This window comes from Triticum dicoccoides, chromosome 7B (assembly GCF_002162155.2).
Source record: "Triticum dicoccoides isolate Atlit2015 ecotype Zavitan chromosome 7B, WEW_v2.0, whole genome shotgun sequence".
Lineage (NCBI taxonomy): Eukaryota > Viridiplantae > Streptophyta > Magnoliopsida > Poales > Poaceae > Triticum > Triticum dicoccoides.
In genome coordinates, this window is record NC_041393.1 from 769,349,668 (window position 1) to 769,373,358 (window position 23,691).

At 45.5% G+C, this 23,691-nt stretch overlaps 3 pseudogenes; 1 reads left to right on the top strand and 2 right to left on the bottom strand.

Moving 5' to 3' along the window:
- Positions 1 to 2,124: 2,124 nt before the first annotated feature.
- On the top strand, positions 2,125 to 16,981 carry LOC119340225 (annotated as a pseudogene).
- Positions 6,535 to 8,935, bottom strand: LOC119340224 (annotated as a pseudogene).
- Positions 16,982 to 17,727: 746 nt separating the features above from the next.
- The window catches only part of LOC119339770, a 12,485-nt pseudogene continuing 6,521 nt past the window's right edge, over positions 17,728 to 23,691 (bottom strand).

The following is a 23,691-nucleotide window of genomic DNA, read 5'->3' on the forward strand; positions in this document are numbered from 1 at the left end:
AAATTATTCTCAGACATGAAAAAATGTGCAGAAAAAACATTTCAAATTTGTGAACATTGTTTGAAATTGCAAATAGAGTTTGAAAATTCCCAATGTTTCTTGGAAAACCTGAACATTTTTTGGAAAAAACATGAACAATATTTAAATTCAGTTGTTTTTAGGAAAAAACAAACAATTTATGAAAGTCCAAACAAAATTTGAAGATTTTGACCATTTTTCTAAATTTTATGTATATTATATAAAAAATGAAAATGAAAAAAGGAAATTCAAAAAAAAGAAAAAAGCAGGAATTTTTTTTCAGAAACCTAGGTTCCGAAAACCGATAAAAACTATCCCTAAACTGGCGAGAAACCATTCATGAACCCGTCCAACTCAAGCGAACACGGTCTTTCTGGGCCGTCCCAGCTTAACGCTCATAGCGATAGTGACGCGAATCTTATTGCTCACAATAAGGGATAAACTGAATTCACTAATTAAGAAATACTCCTTTCAAAGATTACTTCCACCTTCCAGGTTGCGGCAAGTGGCGTGTTGCATGTGCGTGACTTGTCGCAACCGAGCAGTTTTCCCTTTTTTCGTAGATCTATTCATTCAAAATGTTTTCTCTCTTAAACAGTGCATCCAATTCTCAAACCATTTTCACCGCTGGATTCCTCGCGTCGAGGTCTTCAAAACTAGATCCTATGTTGCTAGGTTTTGACGAACTTTTTTGACAAAAAAAAACAGACAAAAAAACCACACTGAGAGAACTTTTTTTTCATTTTACGAAAGCCGTTTCCGGGAGGAACGACCGTCCCTCTCGTGGAAGCAAATCGATGCCTCTCACAGAAGAAAAACCATGCTTCTCACGTAAGGAAAAAACATATTTTTTTTCATTTCTGGGAGGCACGGCCGTGCCTCTTGCAGAAGCTAATCTGTTTCTCTCGCAAAAAAAAAGAGAAAACATGTTTTTTTGTTTTGTTTCCAAGAGGTACAACCATGCCTCTGGCGGAAACAAATCTGTATCTCTCGCTGAAGCAAAACCGTGCTTCTCACGGAAGGAAAAGGAAGAGAAAACGCATTTTTTTTCTCATTTTCGAGAGGCACGGCCGTGCATCTTGCGGAAGCAAATCTATGCCTTTTGCGGAAGCAAAACCGTGCCTCTCGCGGAAGAGAAATAAAACATGTTTTTCGCGTGAAAAGCTAAGAAAGGCCGGTGGAAAAACCGAAAGGGCAAAAAAAGGAAAAAACCTATCTAAAAGGCTGAAAATGCGAGCGAAAAAATAAAAACAATTCAAAGGAAGCGCCCAGAGCGCGACACGTGGCGACGGCTGAGAGCGCGTCAAGTGGCGTGCTCGCAGCCCACCCCAAGTGGCACTTGGCGAGGCTCCCAAACAAGCGCTCCTCAACTAGTTGCTCTTGGGATAAATAGCTTTTTTTAGTGAATAAATAGCATTCGAGTGCGTGCATATATACCTCGTGGTCTTGTGAGAATGAAGGCCACAAACATGAAAAATCCCTTCTCTCCCCCCTCCGCTCTCTGCTCTTTCTCATGGAGAGCCACGCCACGCGCCCGCCGCTGGCGAAACCCCACCTCCGCGGCCGCAGAGAGCAGCGCCAGCATCGAGGAGCCTCGGTGGCTCGCGGCCAACTCCGAGCCATTTAAGTATTTGGTCAGTTTGGCTGAAGAAGTACTATGCAGTTATGGTGTGTTTGTTTATGATGCAGGTGCTATCATATGGTGAAACCTGCTCTATTGTTTTCGTCGAAACCCTCTTGCTTTTCTCGAGGCTCATTACTATGCAGTTATGTTGTGTTTGTTTATGATGCAGGTGCTATGAAGAGACTGTCCAAAGTAACAAGAAGAGGAAAATGGCTCGGAGTGTCTAGTGCAGATTGCTACCATTTTCCTACTGCTAGTGATCTAGTGCAAACACCCAGTGCAGGGAAGGATAAATATATACTCCCTCCGTTCACTTTTGTAAGTCATTTCAGACAGCTCAAAATGGGCTGTTTTGTACATTGTCTGAAATGTCTTCAAGGTCTTATAAAAGTGAACAGAGGGAGTACCAGACATCAGCTCCTCCTCATTGGCTGAATCTGGTTGTTGAGAGCCAGGATGGCAGGTGCTACACGAAGTTTGCCAAGATCTCGTCAGAGTAAGAGGCAGCGATGCCGGCGATCCCTTCCTCCTCGTCCTCGTTGGATGTTCCGTACTGTTGGCATCTGCTTGACCCTAGGGTAGGGTGTGAAGTGGCTTCTCAGATAAGTCCCGAACGATGGTGGTTTTGCTCGGGTGTCTGGGCTCGAAGCAGAAGCATCTCAAGAGATATGCCGATCACTACACATCCAGGGAGTTCCTGACATCAGCTATAACGTCCCCACGTCAAAGATCGTCAGCTATAACGTCCAAGATCGTCAGCTATAACGTCAGAGGGAGGGCTGAGAAGAATGTGGGGATGCTGTGTCCGGGAGGAGAGTGAGAAGAAGATAGTTTTTCATACTTTCAGTAACACGGGTTGGCTTTGGTATGTACACTCTATTTGAATTTCTCGCATCAACAATTTATCAATAGTTTTAAATAGCCGGCTATAGCTTCGCAATATCCCGCTATAGCCTTTTCGGCATGGTGCCGCTAAATGGTCGCCTTCATAAATAGCCCGCTATAGCCTGTTTTAGCTCGCTATAGGCCTATAGCTTCGCTATAGCTTATTTGGAGGCCCGCCACTATTTTCCATAGCCCACTAGCTATTTAAAACATTGCAATTTACTGAAACCCTTTTAGTTTTTTCAAGCTTATTTATGGCTTTTTGTTGCTGTTGTAGCTATTTCGTCATACTGGAGAACTTGCAGCAGCAGGATCCTTCGGCGGTGGAGAAAATTAAGGGTTCCGTAGTTGATTCAACGCCTGTTGCTGGCCCGGATTCTCAGGTAAAAACTGTAGCCAACCTCACGTGAATGGTATTAGGTGTTTATTGAAATCTTATAGAAACATTCTCTTTGTAAATTCTGCACATCCAAATTTCATTGTTTATGCCGAACGAATGTGTCGTCAATTGTGTTTTCTCTTTCTTTGTTCGCATATACTGTCATTTACTCTATGTTCCTCAATCATTTTTTTGAACACCACACAGAACAACGGTGTGTTTGAACATAGACATAGTGTTATTTCATTGTTGTGTTCTTTTTTCTGAACTTAGGTGTGGGCTCTAGGTTTCTCGGCTGCTATCATAACGAAAGTGTGGCAACGTAAGGAGCTGTATCAAATACAAGGTCTAACATCGTAGTTGTGGATTCTCAAAGAGATATCAGACCAGCAGCTACCGAGGTTGTTCTACTATCTGCATTGAAGAAGTTTTTTGATGTTGTTCTGAACTATCTGGCTATAAATAGGTATGCAGGTCATCCACATATATATGCAGGAGTTCTGTGCATTTTCAGCCTTGTAAACAATGTCCAAATTCTCTAAGCCTTTTCAATGGATTTGTGTTTAAATGTGAGGCATGGCATCTGACTCATAGAAGAGTCCATTGTTTGTTTGATGATTCATCAGTATTACTGTCATCATCGATTATATTATGTCAAATGCCATGGCTCATGATGTAACTGAGCTTTGATAACAAAATACTCCCTCCGTCCGGAAATACTTGTCATCAAAATGGATAAAAGGGGATGTATCTAGATGTATTTTAGTTCTAGATACATCCATTTTTATCAATTTTGATGACAAGTTTTTTCGGACGGAGGGAGTACCTATTACAGAAATAGTGTAAGAATGTCATAAAATCTGTTGCAAATGCAGTAAAACCATGCAACTGACTGTCGCAGTACTTCTGCCCCCCATCATCCATTATAACACGCCATGTCTCGTGATGTAGCTGACATCTGATCACAAATAATAAGAACTACCCAGTTACCGAAATAGTGTAACACTATCATAGAACCTGTCAATGCAGTAGATCACTGCATAGTGCTATTAATCAACATTTTGTTTTCAATTTCTTGCAGGAGGTTGTCTGGTGTTATGCAGCTTTTGTCCTCAAACCAACCAAACTGCCCTCAGTTGTACCTCAAACCAACCAAACTGCCCTCAGCTGTACATATACAGGTCCACCGATCGGGTTATCCCAGCAAAGTCAGTGGACTCATTCGTGGAGAGGCAACGGAAAGCAGGGTGTGAGGTGAGGTCGTGCGACTTTGTGTCGTCCCCTCACGTCGACCACTTCCGCTGCAATCCGGGGCTCTACACCTCTCAGCTGACCAACTTGCTGGAGGACTGTGTGCTGGCCCGCCGTGAGGACTCCTCGTCGTCGTCACTGTCTGCATAGGGTGTTTCTGCAGGAATACCAACATATTTTTTTTGCTGGTGATCCATTGAAATGTACCAGGATTATACATCGGCTAATTATACATCTGACCCAATTTACTCGTTCCTTGCTGGTTCGCTTGTGGGTTTATCTTAGGAGGCACAACTGTAAAAAACGCGAGGGAGAAAAGCAAAACAAAATTGTGGTTACCGACTGTTGTTGACTTGCTGTTGGTACCAGTGCACAAACCATTGATTTGTGTGGATGGGGGATGTGTTGGTTTCTTTCTTTGTGCATGCTCTTATGACTGGTTACCGTCTCTCTGTGTGTGGTTCTGGCTGTGATCATGCAAAGTTCTTGTGCCTATTGAAAAGAGCTTCTATTTTTCCTTTTTCATTGAGTTATATGTTCGCAGGACATAGAGTTGCTTCTTGTGTTCTCAATATTATGATTTTTTTACATGAAATATTCAGAATTTTTCCTAGTGAAAGGAAATTGTATCACAAAGCATCTTTCATTTTTCAAGTGTTTTTCTTTTACAATCATTTTTCAAGTGTTAATCGAAGATGCTAGTTGGAAGGATCTTTTTCCACAGGCTGTTGTACCTGAGTGAAGGTTTTGAAATGGCTGCATTCATGTCCAGATTCAAGCAAGCAGAAAATCGAAAACCTGCAGCACTTGATGCACAGATTAACAGAAGGATCTATACAGGTATGAATCAAGTCAGGTGATTACTTGTTCATCGATCATGAAACGAGAAACATAAGTACATGACAGACCTGCACAGTACCATGAATCCACTGGCCAAGCCACGGTACAAAAAACACACACAAAAAAAGGAAAACATACATTATGTATGGTACATGCTGAAAAAGGGTTCCCCGCTTTGTATTACAAAGCAACCAACCGATACAACCAACGATGGGTGATGGGGCGAAAGCAGCACAGTCACGCCCAAAAGAAACGGAAGAGAAAATACAAAAGAAAAGAATGACAACAGAGTCAGATTAATGGAAACGACGATGATCCGCAACCGCTGCACCCTCCACAGATATCCACCACACTCCTAGCGCTTCGGACCCACGCATACCAAGCAACACCTTCAAGAAGGAACGCGACGATGACGACGCTGCTTCCCGGACAGGTCGAAGGGTTTCCCCCGGTACGCGAGGGGGAGTGGGTGGGGGGGGGGGGTACCCGACACCCTTCAGGAAGGAATGACGGCGCCCACGGGCGGCGTCGCGTCGGTGCCGGCCAAGCCAACAGGGATTTCTCCCGTCCACCACACACCCACCACCCCGACCGATCTGTCACGCTCCACCAAACTCGCCGCCCATCCAACATGCGCCACCACAGTCTTGGAGTCACCACCACCGTCTCTCCATCGTGATCGAAGCGGGACCGACGGGACGAGAGGAAGCAGCCGGGAACAAGGAGCGGTAGAGGGAAAGAGGCTTGGAGTTTGGGCGAGGTGCAGGGGGCTGATGGTGGAGCGACCTTGGCACCGGGGATGAAGGTCTGCGATGGGCAGCGGCCTCTCCTAGACCACCTCAGCTCCATCTTGTACACGACGGACGGCATCGGAGGACGAGGAGGCGGCGACATTGGCGTCGGGAGGGCAGATCTAGATTCTAGACGGAGAAGCAGGAGGAGCGAGGGGCCATTGGAGGAGAGAGGTTGTCGTGTCGATCTGCAATCACCCCACAGATCTGCAGTCGCCCCCTAATATCTTTCTACCTGCGCAAAAAACAAAGCATGCTCATAAGACAAGCAGAATTATAGACATCATTGAAAATGAAAGGTGTGGCAAATTAACTACGCTTAAGCTGCGTATATGTATGTATACCTCGCATCCTTTCTGCCGGAGCTCCTTTCGTGTGATGTCATCTTTAGAAATCCGGGGCATATAGCGCAGCTGCAGGTGACCGAGTGATGGAAGGTGCAGCAACCCCACGGGGAGCTCGCTTATCTTCTCACACCGCCAAAGTACCAGGTGGAAGAGCTTTGGCATTGTCCCTTCCTCCATCCTCCACACCTCGGTGGAAAAACTACCAAGTGCTAACTCTTGCAGCCGAGGGAACCCTTGGGAAGAGCAGCACATGGTTTGACCTCTGTACCCACCCAACTCCAACACCACCAGACGGGGAAGTTTCTCCAGGATCGGCATCGGGTCTTGTTTTATGACATCAGCATGTAGAACAAGACGACGTACGCTTTGTGGGAACTCAGCAGGCAGCTTGTCCAGCACATCAAATTGGCCGAGATAAATATCGACCAGGTGAGGCATGTTTGCAAATATGTTGAGCACCTCCGCTGGTATATTGGGGCGCATCCACAAGGCGAAGGTTGTTAGTTGATTCATCTGGCCCAAGAAAATCACCAGGTCATGAGAGCGGAAATCAGTGCCAGCCTCACCAATATACTCAAAGGTCTGGAGCTCATTGTGTCGTAGTCGCACACTCCTTGCAGGTGGTGGTGGAGAAAACCCACCGCCAAGGTAAACATGCCTTAGAGTGGGGATATCCCACAAAGAGTTTGGTACCACTGACTCGAATTCCGCGCGTCTGAGATCTATAGTCTGCAAGTAAAGAAGTTTTCCAATTGAAGAAGGGAGCACCACATCTTCACAATTTCTCAACCTAAGCAATCTTATGTGAATGCACCCACCAATTACACTAGAGAAACCTTTTAGTGTTGAATTTTCAATGCAAACAACTCTTAGGAATCTCAGCTTAGGAAGGGACACTGATTCAAGCTCAAAGCCAAGCAGACTTCGGACATTAGGCGTCGCACATAAAATATGATCACTAAAAGTTTGAAAACTAAAACGATAAGATATCAAGTTATCAGATGATAACGATGCACCAGCTTGGCCTGCAATTTTTTTAGAGTGCACCATATGTCAGAAAGAAGCTAGCCACATACAAGTACAAATAGCAAAATAGAAAATGGAATCAATTAATAGGAAGAGATCAGGAGACAAGCCTGACCTGCAGTTTTGTTGATGGCATTAAGAAAACCATCTTGTCTTGCTTCTTCCGTGCACCAGTCATGTAGAATATCATGAATTCTTATTCCATCAATCCATCCATGTGCCCTACTTCTATCAACAACTTGTACCAAGCTTCTCTGAGCCAACTCGGTCACATAATTCCGTGCTGTTTCTTCTAGTATATGATTTGGTGTATGTGGAATGAAGTTTTCTGCTATCCATAATTCAATAAGACCCGACACATATATTATGTAGTCCTCGGGAAAAGCAGCAAGATAGAGAAAACAAGCTCTTAAATAATGATTTGGCAGGTCCTTGTAACTGCGAGCCAGTATGTCTCGCATCAGCTGTCCATTCTTGGTTGATGGCCAATCAGAGAGTATATCAGACCATATTTGTACATTCATATTTTTTGATAGATAACCCCCCAAAACTGCAAGTGCCAGTGGCAACCCATCACATTTCTTTGCAAGCTTTCTCCCAAGTTTTTTAAACTCTTCCACGTCGTGCATGACAGACCTTCTGTATGATGGTAAAGCTTTGCAACTAAATAGTTCCCAACTTTTCTCTTCATCTAACTTCTTCAAATGATGAACATAGGTTGGCATTTGGACATGATTTGCAACATCTTCCTTCCGGGTGGTTAATAGTACTCTACTGCCATTAGTTGCATCTGGAAAAGCTTTAACCGTTTTATTTATCTGGTCCCATGTGTCGGTTTCCCACACATCATCAAGAACTACCAAGTATCTTTTTTGCAAAAGAAAATCATGGATCTCCTTTCCCACCTCATACTCATTCATCTTAGCAATTAACTCATCTTTGCCCCCCATTATTTGTTTCATAATATCCTTTAGTAAATCAATGGCCTTGAATTTTTGAGATACAGTGACCCAAGAAGCTGCCTCAAAGTGTTGTTTGACACTAGATGAAGTGTATACTTTTCTAGCGAGTGTTGTTTTTCCCGCCCCACCCATGGCAACTATGGAGACAACACTAAGAATTATGTCCTCTTTGTCGACTAACTTGTCAACTATTTCTTTGTGCTCATCCTCAAAACCAACAAGGTTAATATCTTCAAAGTTTTGGTGCATAGGGCCATAATCTAGTGGAAACTCATCCTCAACATTAACCTTTTCTACAGCAGCACCAATATCCACATTAATTTTCAAACGGTCTGCACTAATAAATATCTCAGTAATCTTCCTTCTTATGCGTTGTATTTCAGCACCAACTTTATGAAGGGAAATCAGGTCACTTGGCAAGCGAGCATACCTCGAGATGGCACCCATGAAGCCCTTCTTGAGCCTGTTTCTCTTCTCCATGTAGTCTGCCGCTTCAATGACATTCTCGGCTTCATATGCTGCATCCCTGATCTGACTGACCAAGGTAGCCACAAGCTTGTCTCCCGATCTCCATTTGGCGTCAGCGGATTCAAGGTAGCTCTTTAGCCGCTTCAGCTCCTCTTTCAAGAACCCCACTTCAAGGTTTACTCCGCATAAGAATGTGGTCTCCTGGACCGCGAGAGTGCTCACGTTGCCAAGCACGGCGCTAACGGCCGACTCGGCCATTGCTGATCCTCCTTGTCTCCGACTCTCTACTCGATCTCGCAGATGAAATGCTTGATCAGAGATAGATTGGTGGATGGAAGAATTCAGGTGTGGTTTAGAAAGGCATGGCGTTTGCTGGTTTTGAAGTACTACTTCTTGCTTGGTGACAGAGCAGAGCGAAGTACTATATGTATGCGTGATGGAGTAATTAATGAATCTCTGAGGATTAAAGGGACACGGCAAGCATGCCTTGTGCTCCTGAAGAGGGTTAATCGGAGCTTTCCCTTTTAGAATAAACTGACAGATATTGTTAGTACAAGATTCGCCCTTTATACTCTAACAACACGGCAAGAACAAATTAAGGTGCTAATTAGAGCAAAGGAAGCTCCCGTCTCTGTGCAAAGTTAATTAATTATCACGTACTACTAATGTTGATGATGAGTTCCCACATGCATGCCAACTATCTTGCTTTATCCTTTGAAATAGCCGAGGATTATCTGTATCCATCTGACCCAGTTTCCCTGTCTCGTGCTCTCAGTTCAATCTCCAGTATGGTCTATGGAGTGCTTTATCAGCTCAATCTCGCAATACATCTAGAATACAAAATACATATCTTTAGATATATCACAAGCCGTACTTTCATATTGCATATATTTGCTACTGTAGATATAAATAGTTTTTCTCTATAAACTTAGTCAAAGTTTGTAAAGTTTGATTTTTTTAGAAAATATATATGCACTACATTATGAAACGGAGGTAGTATTTTATGTCTGTCGTCGCTAAAAATACATCACCCATCCCACGATCAGTCTCTGGTTCTACCCCGCCACCCTCTCTACCGAGGCTAGGAAGGTGAGCAAAGCCACCCCCATGGTCTACGAGAGATGAAGTGACCAGATTGACCATGGAACCCCACCGAAGAGAAGATCACCATGGTCACCTTTTAGATGGTTTTTTAGAACAAGCCCAGCCAGGGTCTCCTAGAGAACATATCTGGTGCACCAGGGCTTCTTGTGCTACGGGTGCACCAGACTCGCTTAGCACACTTTCAAATGTCCAAAAAAATCAGGAAATAATTTAGCACATTCACATAGCACTAATGTACGCTGTCACAAAATTTCAAATCAAAATTTGGAACATAGCTCAAGATACAAAAATGAAAAATTCGGCATTGAATAGTAGACAACACAAGTTGGGCTTTAGATTGGGCCCATTATTACATTGGTGTCAGATTTGTCATTTTTATATCTCAAGCAATGTTTTAAATTTTAGTTTGAATTTTTGTGACAACATAGATTGATGTTTTGTCAATACATCAATTTTTTCTTGGATTTTTTGAACATGTTTACACACTCGGTGCACCGGTAGCACAAGAAGTGCTGGTGCATCAGATACGTCCTCGGGTCTCCTAACCCCTAGGAACCTAGAATTGCCATGCCAGGGAGAGCAAATAAAATAGTAGGCTATAAACCTTCCTACATGCCACTTTGACCTATGTGAAAGAAAGAGACACGTACAAAAATAAAATAGCAGACTCTCGTGCAAGAGCCTACTTTGAGATATGCTCCTAGCTAAAAGCATTTAATGAGAGTAAAACATAGGCAAAAAGTGAAAAAAAAGTTATAACATTATAGCCAACCTTATAGTTAGCCATATTACATGCAACTAATAATGTCAACTCTTGATGATATGTCATGTTTATATAGCTATGTACTGCCCGCAACGAGCTGTACACGAGGGTCACCTACAACTAGTCAGTAGTGGGCCAGCCCAGTTGCGACATGGTCCGGTCAAGATGACGTCACACATGTTTTTTCTTTTTTATTTCATTTATATTTAAAAATAAAATACATATATCATGAAAAAAATAGTAAATGCGGCATGAAAAAGTGTAAATGCAGTGTAAACAAATGTCCCACTTTTAGAAAATGTTTCTACCATTAAAAAAATGCAAGTGACATTTAAAAAAATGTATTCTCATGAAATAAAAATAAGTTTGATACCATTCAAGAAATGTACGTTACATTTGGAAAAAAATATTCACATGTTTCAAAAGTTTGTGGCATTTTAAAGAAAATGTTTATCCAATCTAAAACAATGTTCGCATACTTCCGAAAAAATTGTATCATACATAAAAATGTTTCAACGTTTATTTGGAAAACGAAATTAACACCTATTTGAAAAAATGTTCAAACCAAGTATTCAAGAAAAATGTGTAATCTTGTATTTAAAAATATTAAACGTATATAGCTTATGTTTTATATATACACGGAAAATGTATGAAAAAATTATACATGAAAAAATATATTTTGCAAAAAATATTACTCATGTAGTATTTGCTAAATGTTAAATGAGCATGAGAAAAACATTCTGATATATACGAAAAATGTTCAATGATTATAAGAAATGTAGACATGTGTTAGAAGAAATAAAAAATTGATGAAAAAATGAAGGAAGAAAAAAACCGTGAAGAAAACCAAGAAAGAAACAAAGAAAATCAAAGGTAAAATTAATGAAAAAAAAGAAAACGGTCTAAATAAGTGGGGCAGTACTGGTGGGTGGTAGAGGCAAGTCCTTCTTCAATGTCGCAGTAGGTGAGATATAGCTCCAGCGGCCTGGGCGAGAGCTCCTATACGTCGCCTTTTGCGCCGGTTGAGGCAACCAGCGCTCACTGCAGCACCTGGATGGGCCGGCCCACGAACACACATCGCAGCCAGTTGCGCTCTCTGGGTTCCAGCTGTACAGACCAATTCTTCTAAAAAAAGATGTACAGACCAATCATCGTGCAACAGTCGAGGGGCCGCTCCACTGTCATCTTCTTGGCCAAAAAGCTCATGCTGAAAAAAGAGCCAGGGAGGGGGCAATGCCCCCCTACCCAACCTACACCAAGTCGAACCCTCCCTTGTCATTTCTCGAACAAAGTTCACACAACGCATAGTGATGAATGAAAAGAGTCATGAAGCATCAACATTGGTGAAAGCATCAGAGACGCCGCCTCTAATTTAAAAAATATATGCAAAATGACAAACCCAAAAATTTGACCTATGGGTTGCTCCACCTTGCTCATAAAGACCTGATTCAGTTGGAGGATTGAATCGGAAGAGCTCGCAAAGAAATCTAGGTGAGAATTGAATGAGGAAAAATAGTAGGATCCTTGATACAGCAACATGACAAACTGGTGGGCGAAGTTGCAGAAGTCAAGGAACAGCTGGTCGATGTCGGCGTAGGAACCAATCCTACCCAAACCAGCTCATCATTCGGCAACCCACGCAACACTCTTCCTTCCAACATAGGCAGCCCAATGCAGCTTGCATAGACCTCCTCGTAGAGTGATGCAACTAGCGAATGGTTGCAGCGCGAAAATTTTAAAAACAATTGTTGTTGCGCTATTTATTGCACATACAATTTAGAAAAACATGGTTTTCTTTTTTGAAAAATATGTGAACATGATTTGAAAGTACATATATTTAGAGAAAATCATGAATTAGAAAAAGATTCATGTATTCAAAAAAATTGACGAATTCAAAGTAGCTCACATATTATAAAAGAGTTCGTCGATGTTGAAAAAAGCTCATTCTTTTTCATAAAATTCATCGATTTTGGGAAAAAAGTTCATCGGTCTTGAAAAAAGTTCATCATTCCTATGAAGTCACAAATTTGAAAAGAAAGTTCATAAAATTTCAAAAAGTTCACGGATTTTGAAAAAAATCATGAAATTAGAAAATCAAGATACAGAAAAAGAAAAAGAAAAAGGAAAGAAAAGTAAAAGGGAAAGAATAAAAGTAATAAAAAGGTGAAGCAATCATAACAGGTGTTGTGACCTGGTTTTTTTTTTTTTTTGAGGAAATTGTGACCTGGGTGGTGAATGAATTTTATCTTGTACAGAGAGCTAAACGGGCCTGCCCAACTTGGAGGGGGTGTGCTTTAACACGATCACGGGCGCAACGGGTTCATGAAAAATATAGCGTTTGCTGAATCAAGTCTTGACTCATCTTCACCGGTTCATGAACAACATGCTTATTGCTTGTGCTTTCCAGGTGTTGTTCTGCTGGAAAGTTTCAATTCAAACAACGGCTGACACAAACTGCACTTGATTCAACCCTTCTTGATACGCTTCACTATCAAGGAATTTTGATGCGGGCGTTAGCGTCAGTAGCAGTGATTCCGAGGTGTTCAGGTGGGACAGCAAAGATCAGCCATAGCCAACTAGCGTCAAGAGATGCAGGATGGGTGAGCACTGCAAATCTATGAATTTGGTAATGATGGCGTGAAAAACCAACCTATGGGCAACTCCAACGCACAACCCCAAATGGTCCGACCGCGTCCATTTGGGAGTAAAAGGACAGAAGAGGCTGCCCAACGCGCAGGAGCAAATGGACCAATGTCCGTTTTCGGTCCGATTTCAACCCATTCCCGGCCCAACTTTGGGACGCGTTTGCGGCCGAATGGACATGCGTGGACGGGTGGGGCGCGTGCCCTTGTCCTACCATGGCCTAAAACACCACTACATCATGCTATAGCTGTCTCACACTGGCGTTCCGGAAAGCTTTTTGCCGGCACTTGTGGTTCCTTGTTGCCGATGGGAGAGAAGCTACGGCCGCCGGCGTCGCCCGTCGTCCCCAACCACTTCCGACAGATCGTTCATTGCCGCAGGACGCCCACCAGCACCACCGACCCCCAAAACCTTGCTTTGCTGCCTGCGAGGGGAGCACAACGTGCACTATCCGGCCGCGTTCGACGGTTTGCTCAAAAGGTACAATGGATAGCAGGGGTGAGTATTCCTTTCACAGCTTCATTTGCTCATTAGATGATTCGTCCTCGGATGATGAAGAGGTGGTGGTTCTGTTGGTCGTCCATGACCACATTAGTAGGAAGTGGCCTCGGTTCAGGGGATCAATCCCTGGCCATGCTCCGATCTTGAACTGCAATAGGGAGAAGGGCCACACCCTTCTCTACGCCGATTACTTTAAGGATGCTGCACTCTTCAAACCACATCAATTCCGTCACCGGTTTCGAATGAGGAGACATGTGTTCAATCGTATTCAGGAGGGAGTGGTCACTTATGACCCATACTTTGAGTGTACCGTGGCTATCCGTATGAGTGAGTCCACATGTCACATATCTCTATAGTTTTTGCAAGGCCGTGGTGGAAGTGTTCGGCCTTGAGTACCTCAGAGAGCCAACTGCCGCTGATACAGAGAGGTTGTTGGCGATCAATGCCGAGAGGGGCTTTCCGGGCATGCTTGGTAGTATGGATTATATGCACTGGAAGTGAAAAAACTGTACATTTGCTTGGTAAGGGCAGTACAAAGGGCATGCGAAAGGTGCCACTGTTATACTTGAAGATGTGGCTTCACAAGATCTATGGACATGGAATTCTTTCTTCGGCATGGCTGGTTCTCAAAATAATATCAGTGTTCTTCAGCATTCTCCACTGTTTGCAAGGCTTGCAGAAAGCCACTCCCAGGAGGTCAAGTTTAAGGTCAATGGCCATCATTACAACAAGGGATATTATTTAGCTGATGGTATCTATCCTCAGTGGTCCACTCTTATGAAGACCATACCCAATCCGCAAGGAGAGAAGAGACAGATGTTTACCCAAATGCAGGAGAGTGCTAGGAAGGATGTGGAGCGTCCTTTTGGTGTGCTTCAGTCTCGGTGGGGTATCGTTCCTAACCTTGCATTGACACGGAGCACTCAGAAGTTTTGGGAGCCGATGACTTTTTGTGTGATCATGCACAACATGATCATGGAGGATGAGCGCGACGATAGCATCTACGACCAAGGATTAGATTTACAGGGTGGAAATGTTGAGCCTGAGCATCCACCTCCTGCAACCTATGAGCAGTTTGTCCAGTTTCATCAGGAATGCGTGATTGGCAATACTCATGTCCAGCTCTAGGATGACTTGATTGAACACATGTGGACTCACATTGGCAACTAATAGATCTGGTTTATTTTTTTTTCGTGGAAACAAATTTTAATTGGGTTGTAAGACTATTTGATATTGTTTTTATTTTGAATGGGTTGTAATAAGGCTATTTCAGACGTGCATCTATTTGCTATGTTTGATTTGTGCTATTTGCTATTCTCCACGGACGAGATGCGGCCGCGTGTTGGGCGCCCGGCCAGTGCATCCACAAATCAGGGCGGACGGGCCCCATTGCCAGCCCAATTGGACGAAAAGCAGACGGAAAGGACGTACATTTGGGTCGTGCGCTGGAGTTCTCCTAAGTTCCTAGGCTTTTCTTGTGTGAATTGCAATAACATCTGGCATTGAAGTCTAGGTTTGCAGAAACCACAAGTCTACAGTTTTGTGCCCCAAAACACTAATTCGTAGGCTATTTTTTTTGTAAAAAACACCAGTCACTCGGTTCGACCGTTTTAAGTAGGATTATGACGGGTGGGGCCGTTTTTGTCGACGTGGAGATACTTCGAGCCTTTAGATAGCGTTAATCACGGTGCGCCGAGCCGCTTAATTCTGTCTTCTCCCGTTCGCTCCCCACCCACTCATCTCCATCTCTATCCCTCCCCTGCACCCTCTCCTCTCAGACATGGCCTACCGGCGGTGGATATGATAGGCCACCAGAGGCGGATATGTGTGGCAGCTAAAACCCCGGCGCCCCTTCGGACAACAGCCCCAGCCCCAGCCCCAAGCACTCACATCAACGGTATTAGGTGGTTATTGAAAATCCTATAAAAATATCCTCTTTGTAAATTCTGCATATCCAAATTTTGTTGTTTATTATGCCGAACGAATGTGCCCTCAGTTGTGTTTTATCCTTCTTCATTTGCATATCTTTCATTTACTCTGTTTCTCAATTATTTTTGAACACCACGCAGAACAACCGTTTGTTCGAACATAAACATAGTTATTTAATTGTTGTGTTCTTTTTTCTGAACTTAGGTATGGGCTCTAGGTTTCTCAGCTGCTATCATGAAGAAACACAGCGTGGTAACAAAAGGCGCTGCACCAAATACAAGGTCTGATGTCGTAGTTGTGGAGTCTCACAAAGATATCAGACCAGCAGCTACCGAGGCGGTTCTATTATCTGCACTGGAAAAGTTTTTTGATCTTGTTCTGAACTATCCAGCCGTAAATAGGTATGCAGCTCATCCACATATGCAGGAGTAGGAGTTCTGTGCATTTTCAGCCTTGTGGACAATATCCAAATTCTCTAAGCCTTTTCAGTACATCTGTTTTTAAATGTGAGGCATGGCATCTGACTCATAGAAGAGTTCATTGTTTGTTTGATGAGTCATCAGTATTCCTGTCATCATCGATTATATCTTGCCAAATGCCACCATGGCTCATGTTGTAACAGAGCTTTGATAACAAAAGACCTGTTACAGAGAGTGTACGAATGCCATAGAATCTGTTGCACATTCAGTGAAAACCATGCATGTGATTGCACCAGTACTTCTGTTCCCCAAAATGGCATGGCTAATGTTATGCCTGACATTTGATCACAAATAATAAGGAATTACCTATTATAGAAATAGTGTAATGATGTCATATATCATGTCCTAAATGCGGCATTACATGACTACATACCAGTATTTCTGTGCCATGTCATGTCTCAGGTTCTAACTAACATCTGATCATCACAAATAATAAGAAATTACCCAATTGAAATAGTGTAACACTGCCATAGAACCTGTCCTAGTACATCCCTGCATAGTGCTGTTAATCAAACATTGTGTTTTTATTTTCTTACAGGAGGCTGTCTGGTGTTATGGAGCTTCTGTCCTCGAACCAACCCAACTGCCCTCAGCTGTACATATACAGCTCTGCCGATAGGGTTGTCCCAGCAAAGTCAGTGGAGTCATTTTTGGAGAGGCAACGAAAAGCAGGGTGTGAGGTGAGGTCGTGTGACTTTGTGTCGTCCCCTCATGTCGACCATTACCGCAGCAATCCGGGGCTGTACACCTCTCAGCTGACCAACTTCTTGGAGGACTGCGTGCTGGCCCGACGCGAGGACTCCTCGTCGCCGTCACCGTCTGCATAGGGTGTTTCTGCAGCAATACCAACATATTTTTTCCTGGTGATCCATTGAAATGTACCAGGATTACACATCGGCTAATTATACATCTGACCCAATTTACTCGTTCCTTGTTGGTTCGCTTGTGGGTTTATGTTAGGAGGCACAACTATAAAAAAACGTCATAAGAAAAGCAAAACAAAATTGTGGTTGGCTTGCTGTTGGTTCCAGTGCACAAACCATGTATTTGTGTGGATGGGAGATGTGCTGGTTTCTCTGTGCATACTCTGACGACTGGTTACTGTCTCTCTGTGTGTGGTTCGCGCTGTGATCGTGCAAATTTCTTGTGGCTACTGAAGAAAGCTATGTTCACATGACAAGAAGCTGTTTCTTGTGTACCGAACATTCAGAATTCTTACTGTCAAAGGAAACATTCAAATGTCTGCTGTTGTGCTTGACCGAGGGTTTTAAAAGGATCGGATTAAGCAATCAGGGAGGTAATTTCCTGGTGGTTTGCAGCAGCAAGTGCAATGGATCAAATGATGCTGGTGTATACCAAATGTGATAAACAAAATTACACCTGATGCATGCACAGGTAATTTTGATGCACAAAATAACAGTTAGCTATACAAACTTCAATCAAGACAAGCCATTTTTCATTGATTGTGAAAAGAGAGAAAAACCAGGTAATATACAATAGTACAACACAGATCAGGTAATACACAATACATGAACAGGCAAAGCCACGGTACATATATCAGAAAAAGAAACACACACATACTCATCACTCATTGCATCGCCTCGACGAAGCATTTTATTATTGTTCAAATACATCACACAACATGCAGTTGGAACTTGGAAGGATATGCAGTGTTCATCGATCCATCCTGGAGAAATATTCTTTGATTTCGCCTGTCTCATAAAGATTCCACCTGTGCAAAAATCATTCATAAGAAATAACTTAGTTGAATGTTGATCTTGTGGTACTACCAATTAACATCAATGAAGACTATAGCAAAAAAACATTAGCCTTTATTTGCTGCAGTGCAGTATATATAGATTCATGCAAGTCATTATTTGAAGCTAATTTACTTTTTATTTCATCAAAGAATAAAACTAATTAACTTGTGCACAGATAGACATATGCACGTCTACATGTAGCAAATTAAATGCAAGGAGAGAGCAATTTGATTAAGCTTAAGCAATATAAGTATGTACCTGACATCCTTTCCGTTCGAGCTCCTTCAGTGTGTTGTCATCTTTGGAAATCTGGGGCATTTTGTACAACATCAGGTGATTGAGGGACGGAAGGTGTAGAAACCCCTCGGGGAGCTCGCTCATCTTATCGCATTCCCGAAGCGTCAGGTCGGAAAGCTTTGGCATTGCTCCTACCTCGATCCTCCAATCATCAGTTGAGAAACCAACAAGTTTTAACTCTTGCAGCCGAGGAAACCCTTGGGCAGAGCAGAACATCGTTTGACCTTCGTACCCCGACAACTCTAGCACCACAAGATAATGAAGCTTCTCCAGGATCTGCATCGGGTCTTGTTTAATGACATAGGCACAGAGACGAAGACGCTTGACACCCCGTGGGAGCTCAGCAGGCAACTTATCGAGCACACCAAACTCGCCGAGAGAAATATCAACAAGGCGAGGCATGTCTGCAAGTATGTTAAACACCTCGGAGGGCATGGGGGACATCACCAACAATAATGTCTTTAGTTGACCCATCTGGCCCAATAAAATCTCCATGTCATGGTAGCAGCATTTACCGCCAACAAGTGAAATATCCCAAAACAAGGTCTGGAGCTCTTTATGTTGCTGCCGCACACTCCTTGCAGGCGGTGGTGGAGAAAACCCATCGGTGAGGTAAACATTGTAAAACTAGAATATTGGGGCAACTGCTCGACACCTTTGGGGGGGTGCGGCTATCTCATTATATATAAGTACCAAAGGGTACAGGTACAAGTACAACACGTATACACAAGTCTACGTATCCATATACAGTCTAACACCCTCCCTCAATCTTAACTGTGGCCTGAAGTACAAACTAAGTTAAGATTGCGCCTGCAGCCTACAAACTGTGGTTGTGGAAGAGGCTTCGTGAAGATGTCAGCAAGTTGATCCTTTGATGATATGAACTTGATCCTAAGCAGCTTCTGTGCAACACGCTCTCGAACAAAGTGATTGTCAACCTCAATATGTTTTGTTCGAGCATGAAATACTGGGTTAGATGATAAGTATGTAGCACCAATGTTATCACACCAAAGCACTGGAGAGTGAACTGAAGGAACTCGCAACTCCCTCAGCAAGGACTGAACCCAAATGATCTCAGCTGTCGCATCAGCAACTGCTTTGTACTCGGCTTCTGTGCTGTTGCGAGACACCGTAGCCTGCTTGCGAGCATTCCAGGCAATCAAGTTGGGACCAAGAAACACTGCATACCCCCCCTGTGGATCGCCGGTCATCAGGACTACCAGCCCAGTTAGCATCAGAGAAGGCCGGGATCTCATAAGACGGCGCACGCTGGAGAAGCAAACCATGAGATGCAGTGAGGCATATATATCGCAGAATGCGCTTCACAGCGGACCAATGGGATGTCGTGGGCGCATGAAGAAACTGACAGACACGATTGACTGCATAAGAGACATCTGGTCTGGTGATAGTAAGATACTGCAGGCCTCCAACAAGACTGCGGTACTCAGTGGCATCATCAGAGGAGAGAGAGTCACCATCAAAAGCAGACAACCGATCAGTGGCAGACATAGGAGTAGCGACAGGTTTACACTGCAGCATACCAGCACGACGCAACAAATCCAGAGCGTACTTCTTCTGAGTAAGAGTGACTCCAGCAAAATACCGTGACACCTCCAGACCAAGGAAGAAGTGCAGAGCACCGAGATCCTTAACAGCAAAATCACCACTCAATGCAGCCACAAGGCGGTCTGCCGCAGCATCTGAGGAACTGATGAGAATAATATCATCAACATAGACCAGTAAATACATCGTAACCTCAGGGCATTGAAGAAGGAACAATGATGTGTCAGCAGTAGAAGGAATGAACCCAAGTGCTTGCAAAACCGAACCAAGACGTGCATGCCAGGCACGGGGAGCCTGCTTAAGACCATAGAGCGCCTTAAAAAGACGACAGAGATGATTAGGACGTGCAGGATCCACAAACCCTGGTGGCTGACGCATATAAACCTCCTCCTCCAGAACTCCATGCAAAAAAGCGTTCTGCACATCAAGCTGACGGAGAAACCATCCTCGAGTAACAGCAAGGGATAGTAGCAAACGAATGGTAGTAGGCTTGATAACTGGACTGAACGTGTCTTCATAGTCAAGACCATACCTCTGTTTGAAGCCCTTAGCCACTAACCTTGCCTTGTAACGCTCAATGGAGCCATCAGCATGCCGTTTAACTTTAAACACCCACTTAGAGTCAATGATATTGACCCCAGACACTGGAGGAACAAGCTGCCAGGTGTCATTCTTCAGCAATGCTTGAAACTCCTGTTCCATCGCGGCACGCCAGTGGGGAATGCCTAGTGCAGCCTGAAAGTGGCGAGGCTCAGCAGTGGGATCCGCAGCAGCATGAGCCATGCACGCGGCGAGCCACGCAACAGTCCCATCGGTCCGGATCTTAGGCTGAAAGACACCGGTCTGACTGCGCGTGCGATGTCGAGGAGCAACGGGTTGTGGTGACGACGCAGGGCATGACGCATGCGACGAAGAAGGCGACCCCGAGTCGCCAGGGCTCGCGCCGGAGCCGCTGGGCATCGGGGAGGCGGGCGGTGTGGCGCCCGACACGGCCACGTCGCCCAGGCCCACGCCGGAGCCGCTGAGCGCCGAAGAAGCAGGCGAGCCTGGGGTGGCCGGCCCATCGGGAGCCGAAGCCGGCCCAGGCGAGCCTGGCGTGGCTGGCCCAGGAGCAACCTCCTGCGAGGCCAGCTCGGGCAACTCCCACGAGGCGGGCGAGGACGCCGCTCGCGGAGCGGGGTCGGGCGATGCCCGCGAGGCAGCCGCGGGCGCAGCTCTTGCGGGTTGCGGTGTGCCGCCCGACATGCATGCCCCATGCACGCGCCGGTGCTTGTTCTTCAAGGAGCTCGAGACGAGCGCCACGGCCAACACCTGCAGCATGGTTAGGGAGCAACACAGGAGCATATGCAACATCCACAAATTGATCAGGCAGAGGTGTGGTAGAAGAAGCGTCTGGCATAAGAGTGATAGAGGTATTCGGAAGTGCACAAAAGGGAAACACATTCTCATAAAAAACAACGTCACGAGAAATGTAAACGTGATTGGTGGGAACATGTAGGCATTTGTACCCTTTGTGAAGGGAACTATACCCAAGAAAAATGCACTTTTTCGACCGAAACTCTAGCTTATGTTTATTATATGGACGCAAATGAGGCCAACAGGCACACCCGAAGACTTTGAGAAAGGTGTAGTCTGGGATTTCATTGAGCAAGAGTTCAAGTAGGGTTTTCATATTCAGTAGTCGTGAAGGAAGCCTATTGATCAAAAAACAGGCAGTGGAGAAAGCATCACTCCAGAACCTAAAAGGTACGGAGGCATGAGCTAACAAAGTGATGCCAGTTTCTACAAGGTGACGATGCTTACGTTCGGCAGTCCCATTCTGCTGATGCGTATGGGGGCAAGACACACGGTGTGTAATCCCAAGCTTGTTAAAGAACGAGTTGAGGTTGTGGTATTCACCCCCCCAGTCGCTTTGGACATGAATAATTTTCTGGCGAAGGAGACGCTCAACATGTGCTTGAAACTGGACAAACACATCAAACACATCAGATTTTTTCTTAATAAGATAGAGCCAGGTAAACCGACTGTAAGCATCAATGAAACTGAGATAATAATTATGGCCACTAACAGACGTTTGGGCATGACCCCATACATCGGAAAAAATAAGCTCAAGAGGATGTTTCACAACACGACTAGACTCTGAAAACGGGAGTTGGTGACTCTTGCCCTGCTGACAGGCATCACAAATAGTTTCAGCAGTTTTATTTGACACAACTGGTAGCTCATGACGATGCAACACATGACGGACTATGGGAGCGGCAGGATGACCAAGTCACGCGTGCCAATGTGTAGGCGAGACACGAACACCACTGAACGCCTGAGGAGAAAACTGCATGGGAGGTGCGGTTGGCGCGTCAAGTGCATACAAGCCACGGCGAAGATGACCGCTAAGCAGAACGGCCCTCGTGTCCCGATCCTTGATAAAAAAACGAAAAGGGTGAAATTCAGCAAGGACATTATTGTCACGAGTAAGTTGTGGAACAGACAACAAACTACGCGAAGCAGTGGGAATACGAAGGATGTTAGACAAATGCAGTTTTCGTGAATTGTGTGCAAGAAGGGATGCCTGACCAACATGGGAGATGCGCATACCTGCTCCGTTAGCGGTGTGCACCTGATCATGACCGCGATATGGCTCCTGGACCGAGAGCTTGCTCATGTCGTTGGTGAGGTGGTTGGTAGCTCCCGTGTCCATGTACCACGAGGGATCAATCGAGTAGGATGGAGTACGCCCGTGCTCATGACCCACCACCGCAGCGGCCGCCTGTTTTTCATTCCCCTTGCCATTGTTGCCGAGGCCAAGGAAATCTTGCTTGTAGCGGCGATGACAGCGAGAAGCTACGTGGCGCTCAATCCCACACAGCTGGCACGCCTGCTGAGCACCACAACTGGGGCAGCAAGCCACCGGCCGCGACCCCCCTGTGATGGATGGCGCGGCGCCCCATGAGGGCTGAGATGTGCCCGCCGGCTTGACAGGGAGCGACGGCTTCTGCGATTTGCCACGGGTTGCGGCGTTAGCAGAGGCAAAACTCGGAGTAGATCGACGCGCTTTGATGCGCTGTTCGCGATCAAGGAGCCGCGCATACAGTTCCCGAGGCGGGAGAGGCGCCTCGCGCCCATGGACGTTCTCAATGAGATTGTCATAGTCATCATCGAGGCCATTGAGCACATGAGTGGTGAAGTCCTCATCTCCAAGGGGCTGGCCAATGGAGGCCAGCGTATCTGCAAGTCCTGACATCTTGTTGAAGTACTCCGTGATGGTGAGGCCTCCAAGCTTGGTCTCCCCCAACTCAGTACGGATAGAGTGAGCACCCGCCTGAGACTGAGAGGCAAAACTGCTGTGAAGTGCAGACCAAGCCTCCCGGGATGTCGCGGCGAAGATGACAAGCGACGACACGCTCGGAGTCAGCGAGGACTGGATGGCCGAAAGTATCGCCTGGTCTTGGGCCACCCACACATGATGAGCCAGGTGATACGGCGGCGAACACGGGATAGAGCCATCAACATAGCCCTCCAAGTAGCGACTCCGTAGGAGAGGTAGCACCTGCGCCCGCCGGGATAGGTAGTTGTCCGGTGTAAGCTTCACCGGAAGAAGATGCGAGAAGTAGAACGGCGATGCGCCGGAGCATAACCCGCATGGGGACCCATGTTCTGCCCATCAAGGGGAGCGAGGGCCAAGGACGCCTCGTAGCTAGGACCGGAAGGGGCATCGATCGGACCAGGCGTGGCCACCGAAGACACGGCGGGCGCGGCGCCGTAGGCCGTGCCATAGGGTGACGGCGCCATCTGTGATGGCGGAGGCATCGGCCAGGTAGAAGGCATCGGTGGCGTGGCGCCGTAGGTTGGTGCAGGGGCGCCGTACCACGGAGCGTAGGTCGGGGTAGCGCCATAGTAGGGAGGAGAGGCTCCGTAGGGTTGGGGAGCCGCCCCATAGGCGGACGGTGCAGCGCCGCGAGAGGGTGGCGGCGCGAAGGCGAAGGTCGAGGGCGAGGCGCCACCAGTGGCGATCGGCGGCTGGGGCAGGCTCGGCCTGCCCTGCTCCTGCCCGCCCTGCCCGCCCT